The sequence below is a fragment of the Phocoena sinus genome, chromosome 16 (genome assembly GCF_008692025.1).
Source record: "Phocoena sinus isolate mPhoSin1 chromosome 16, mPhoSin1.pri, whole genome shotgun sequence".
Classification (NCBI taxonomy): domain Eukaryota; kingdom Metazoa; phylum Chordata; class Mammalia; order Artiodactyla; family Phocoenidae; genus Phocoena; species Phocoena sinus.
In genome coordinates this window covers 16,735,874-16,741,736 of record NC_045778.1, presented here as the reverse complement: position 1 = coordinate 16,741,736, position 5,863 = coordinate 16,735,874, and the positions used below count along the sequence as shown (strand labels likewise).

Below are 5,863 nucleotides of genomic sequence, written 5' to 3'. Positions count from 1 at the left end.
GATTCTTCAGGGAGCTCTGAAGAATCAATATTTTTAAATATCTATCAAAAAAATGTATTTAAAAATATCTCCAAAGCAACCCATACCAACTAATACATTTAACAGGGTAGAGTAAAATAATTTGCCAGTTCATTAATGAGGGTCATGGTTGAATTATTATCAAGAAAAAATGTTTAAAGTAATAGATTTCATCTTCACTAAAGTAATAATTCCTTAAGGAGTCAAAGACATGCTGGATGAGTACAGCCAGGACTTCAGGATTTGATCCTCTTAGTGAAGAGCCAGGCTCAGTTCAAAACTTCATAGGCGGGACTTCCCTGGTGGCGCAGTGATTAAGAATCCGCCTGCCACTGCAGGGGACAGGAGTTTGATTCCTGGTCCAGGAAGATCCCACATGCCGCAGAGCAACTAAGCCCGTGTGCCACAACTACTGAAGCTCTCACACCTAGAGCCCGTGCTCCACAACAAGAGAAGCCACTGCAATGAGAAGCCCGCGCACCGCAATGAAGAGTAGCCCCTGCTCGCTGCAACTAGAGAAAGCCCGCACACAGCGATGAAGACCCAACGCAGCCAAAAGAAAAAACAAACTTCATAGTCAACCAAGGCACCAAGTCTTACTTAAACTGACAGAGTCCTTCCGAGAAGACACATAAATGAAATTTAATTTATTAAAATTGTTGACTGTTCTATGCTGTCATCACTGTTAAATCAGATCAAATTAATCACATCAGCATTCCTAAGTCCTGAAAGAACTTGGCTCTAATCCTATTCTATGCCCAACATATGGGCCCAACATACTATAAAAACAAAGCAGGTCATATGAAACAGAAATTTCCTCTTTTGCCCCAAAGGAAATAAAGTTCCATAAATCTTGAGAAATTTCTTGGAAGACAAAAATCTACCATGCTCCTCTAAAAATTATTTCACCTGACACCTGAGAAACAAGTCTTATTTTTGCATTGACTTAGACAGTTACAAACATGTGAATAAACCAGATGACTCTAGAGCATATTCAGGAAGTAAAGGAACCTTGGTATCATACCAAATGCAGGTTTGAATCCCAGCTCTAACCCTTATAAACTCTGTGACCCTAGGTGTGCTATTAAATTCCTCTGTGTGGGGCTTCCCTGGTGGCGCAGTTGTTGAGAGTTTGCCTGCCGATGCAGGGGACACAGGTTCGTACCCCGGTCCGGGAAGATCCCACATGCCGCGGAGCAGCTGGGCCCGTGAGCCATGGCCGCTGAACCTGCGCGTCCGGAGCCTGTGCTCCGCAACGGGAGAGGCCACAGCAGTGAGAGGCCCGCGTACCTCAAAAAAAAAAAAAAAAAAAAAAAAAGACACTTCATTCAAGTACATGGGACAAATCCTGGAGAGTAAGTGCTTAATAAGGGCTAGCTATTGCTATTACAGGCTTTCTTCTCTATCTCTAATGACTGCAATTCCCAGTGCCACCCATATTAGTCAGATTAGGACAAGTGATTCTTCAGGGACAAATTAATCCAAAATCTCACTGGTTTAAACATGTAAAAATTATTTTACACTCAAGCAAAAACCACTGTAGGTCCTGGCAACTCTCTGGGGCAGCTGTCCCCATGTGGTGACTCAACAAATCAAGTGCTAACATTAGGGTCTCTGCCATCCAGCTGCCGGGCACCCACCCATGCCCCAACCCTCTGTCCCAAGACTAGCCTCTCTGCCTCATACTGGTACCAAATGGGAGAGCCTGTGCTTAAGGAAGAAATCAGGCCTCACAGGAGACATTCAAGCAAAGTTTAGCTGCTTTTCCAGAAAAGAAAGGAAACTCATGCATCAGAAAAAGTGACTGATAAACATACCAAAAGAATATGGCTGCACAAATACCAGAATCTGATCAGTTAAAATAGTTCAATGAACTTCTTGGAACCTGCTATAAACTTAAAGAAACATGCTTTTTGGATTATGTTAAAGACTTCACAGGAAGAGAAGTAATACCTGTTGAGATAACCTGTTCAGAACATTGCTTATAGAAATATTTTTAAATGATGCAAAGAATATCCATTAAATTTCAGGAATATCATATTCAGCAGAATGAAGCCCTGGCAGCAAAAGCACGACTCTTAACTAACCACAATAGAGAAGTCCTGATGGATGGACTTTCAGCAAAGGACTGCCAACAGCTATTGCACTGGAAATGAGGATTCATCTGATAGAATCCCTTGAAAGCAGTAGCCACCAGGTTAAACTGTTTGTCATGACTGTTTGGCAAATGGAAACTAGTGAGAAACAAAGTTGCAATTTACCAGGAATAATCAAAACAGAAGGTCTTACTGTTTAGTTAAAATAATAAGGTGCAACATTTGTTATGGTTTTAAGATTGAGCAGCTTGGCCACTTGATTAGAAAAATAAACCATTATTCCTTCAACTGTGACTATTAATTTTAAAATAAAATACGTGTTCAATCGTGTATAAGAAAAATGTTTTATAACTAAAAGTGAAATAAATGGAAATATCACTGACTAGTTGTTTATACCATATAGTACCATAGTATTCTGACCAGTCTGTGGACACCTTGAAATGTTTTTCAATAGGAATTATCCTCTAGATATTCCTGTTCATTTACATCTGCCTCACACTGATGGTAAATACATAAAACAGTTACTTGCTTTAAAATAAAAAATAATTCAGGCTGCTTTCACACTGTGGTTATCTTACCATGCAGCCTCCTTCATGATTGCTAAGACAAGAGAACAGAATGAAAGGCTGGTGTTTGCTTTTCTACTGCCACACGTCACTCCCATTCATATTTACTTGGCCAGAGCTGTAACATGGCTCCGCTTAGGTGCAAGCAGACTGCAAATTGTAGCCTTGTATTCCCAGGAAAGAAAGGAGAACTGGATATTGGTTTGCACTACTAACTTTTTTTTTTTCTCTAAGTATTGAAGTTACTGATACAAACTATAGTAAATAGATGGGATATCTTGAGTCCTGACTTCATGCTTAACCAATATCTTGTATAGGTTAGTCTCATACAGAAAATAAAGACAAAAATTTTTAATTGAAATGGTAATAAAATTGACACTTTGCAAGCTTGCTTCCTTAAAAAAAAAAAAAAAACTTCGCACAGACTATTGTTTTCATGAGAAAGGAGCTCATTACTCTTTTGCTTTTTTTTAAGTGGGATTGTTTTTTTGTTTTGTTTTGTTTTGGCTGTGCTGGGTCTTTGTTGCTGCACGTTGGCGTTCTCTAGTTGTGGTGAGTGGGGGCTACTCTTCATTGCAGTATGTGGGTTTCTCACTGCAGTGGCTTCTCTTGTTGCAGAGCACGGGCTCTAGGTGCACGGGCTTCAGTAGTTGTGGCGTGCAGGCTCAGTAGTTGTGGTGTGTGGGCTTTGTTACTCCGCAGCATGTGGGGTCTTCCCGGACCAGAGATCAAACCCATGTCCCCTGCACTGGCAGTTGGATTCTCAACCACTGCACCACCAGGGAAGTCCGGAAAGGAGCTCATTACTCTTTTATGGCAATACTGACTGGCATTTCAAAAGAAAACCCTAGGTCTTAATTATACTGTGATTAAAATTCTTATATACTTTTTTTTTTTTCTTTTTTTGCGGTACGCGGGCCTCTCACTGTTGTGGCCTCTCCCGTGGCGGAGCACAGGCTCCGGACGCGCAGGCTCAGCGGCCATGGCTCACGGGCCCAGCCGCTCCGCGGCATGTGGGATCCTTCCGGACCGGGCCCTGCATCGGCAGGCGGACTCTCAACCACTGCGCCACCAGGGAAGCCCCTTACATACTTTTAATTTGCAGATTAACCCTAACATATTTCCACCCTCAGGGAGAAATATTTATCCCAATGCAATAAGAAGTGTAAAGAAATAAAGAATGAATAATAATTTTAGAATCAAAGAACTTAAAGGGACCTTCAAGAGATGTGACTTTATTATGAAACATTTACTGAGCCCTTTCTACATGTTAGCAATACATACATATCACCCTGTAATGGATGATAGTTCAGGAAACACGAAAATGTGTAAGTCACAGTGTCCCTGCCCAAGAAGCTTACAATGTATAGGGGAAACAGACATTAAAATATTCTCTGAGATCATAGAAGGAATAAATACTTCTGACTTGAGGAAGGTACATCAGAGAAAGTTAAATGGGAGAAGTCTCAAATCTGGGCTTTGAAAAGAGAAGAAGTGATGGGGGAAAAGGATGGGTATTCTAGTGTAATGAAACATTAATAAACAAAGGAAAGCAGACCCATTCTGAGCACCACAAGAAGGCTCTCTAGGTCCTCTAAGCAAAGAGTCAACGTGTTCCTCTAATGAGTGCAAGTAAAAAGTAAGCTGGTATATCTCAACCAAGAGAAATTATGTTCTAGTGTTACAATTAGGAGTGAGAAGTTTTAGACTCTACCCTGAAAAAATTTAAGATGTAAAAGTACATGACACGATCAAAGAAATAATGAAAATGACTTTGGTGAGTGTTGTAGCTGATACCACAGTTGGGCCTCAGTCATGGAGAGTGTTGAATGCCAGAGAAAGGACTTTATCCTACGAGCAGGGAAAGATCGTTAGAAGTTCTTAAGAATGACATGAAGTGACTAGATTTCTGTTACATAGGGAAATTAAGGTTGCAGAAAGAATAACAGAGAGGAAAAGTTTAAAAGCAGGTCATTTTCGGAATTCCCTGGCGGTCCAGTGGTTAGGACTCTGTGCTTCCACTGCAGGGGACACAGGTCCGATCCCTGGTGAGGGAACTAAAATCCCGCATGCCACACAGCACAGCCAAAAAGAATAAAATAAAATAAAAATAAAAGCAGGTCATTTTGTTAGTTGGTTATAGATGGGGAGTCATAATGATCTGCGGTAGAGGCAAGGCAATGACAGTAATAGTGGTTGGTGAAAGAAAAGATGAATTTGATAAATTTGTTAAATTTTTGCAGACTGATCAGTTGTAAATATAAGGATATGGGAGAAGGATTTAAGAACTACATTCTAGTTAATGGATTCTATCATTTTAGGGAGCGCAGCAAGAGGAACTGTGTAAGAGAGAAGCTGATCAATCTATTAGGGACATGTGGGATTTTGAACACTGGCAGTGTTGAGTCCTAGAGCTACGATATACTAACTGTTTGATCTTAAACAAGTTACTTAACCTGTAAGTGCCTCTGAGGGTTGAACAAGCTAATGAAAGAGCTTAGTACAATGCCTGAATCATAGCAAGAGATCAACAGTGTAGCTATTTTTAACTATTACTATTATCACCATCATTATCATTGTCATCCATGTGTAGATGCCAAAAACAAAAAGACTGTTGGGAATCACTGCTCATGAGAAAGATGAGGATGTGAAATGGGGATTTATAGTAACATAGAGATTAGGATTGAGTATAACAAGAGAGGAGAAGATGGCCAAAGATGGGTGTAGTTTGAGGAGAGGACTGAGATCAGAGCTTCCATTTAAGGCATGGGTAGAACAGTAGAAATGTATGGGGTTCTCTGGGGGACCCCAAGGAGCCATTCATCCCTTGGCCCATGATCACTACATGATTGTACCAGACATGTCCAGGCACAAGGAGGCAACACCACTGGAGGCAGACCTTCTCTACAACATTAAATGTCCCCAAAGCTTAAGCCCAGTGTTGTTTATCTTACACCACAAGCGATCAAGACTCAGGATTGTTCTTCATGAATCACAATATCACAGGAATCCTCTCAATCACCTCATCTAATTCTTTATTTCAGGTAAAGAAATTGAGGCCCCATGTGACTTGAGCAGGTCAGATTTCAGTTAATGACAAAGTTTAGACTTAGGTTGCCAAACATAATGCCACAAAGCCCATGGGGAGTGTGTCACTGAATCTAATGGCTTAGGAATATGGTA

At 40.8% G+C, this 5,863-nt stretch overlaps 1 pseudogene; it reads left to right on the top strand.

Annotated features, from left to right (window-relative positions):
• Nucleotides 1-1,844: 1,844 nt before the first annotated feature.
• LOC116741920 lies at nt 1,845-2,174 on the top strand (annotated as a pseudogene).
• Nucleotides 2,175-5,863: the final 3,689 nt, after the last annotated feature.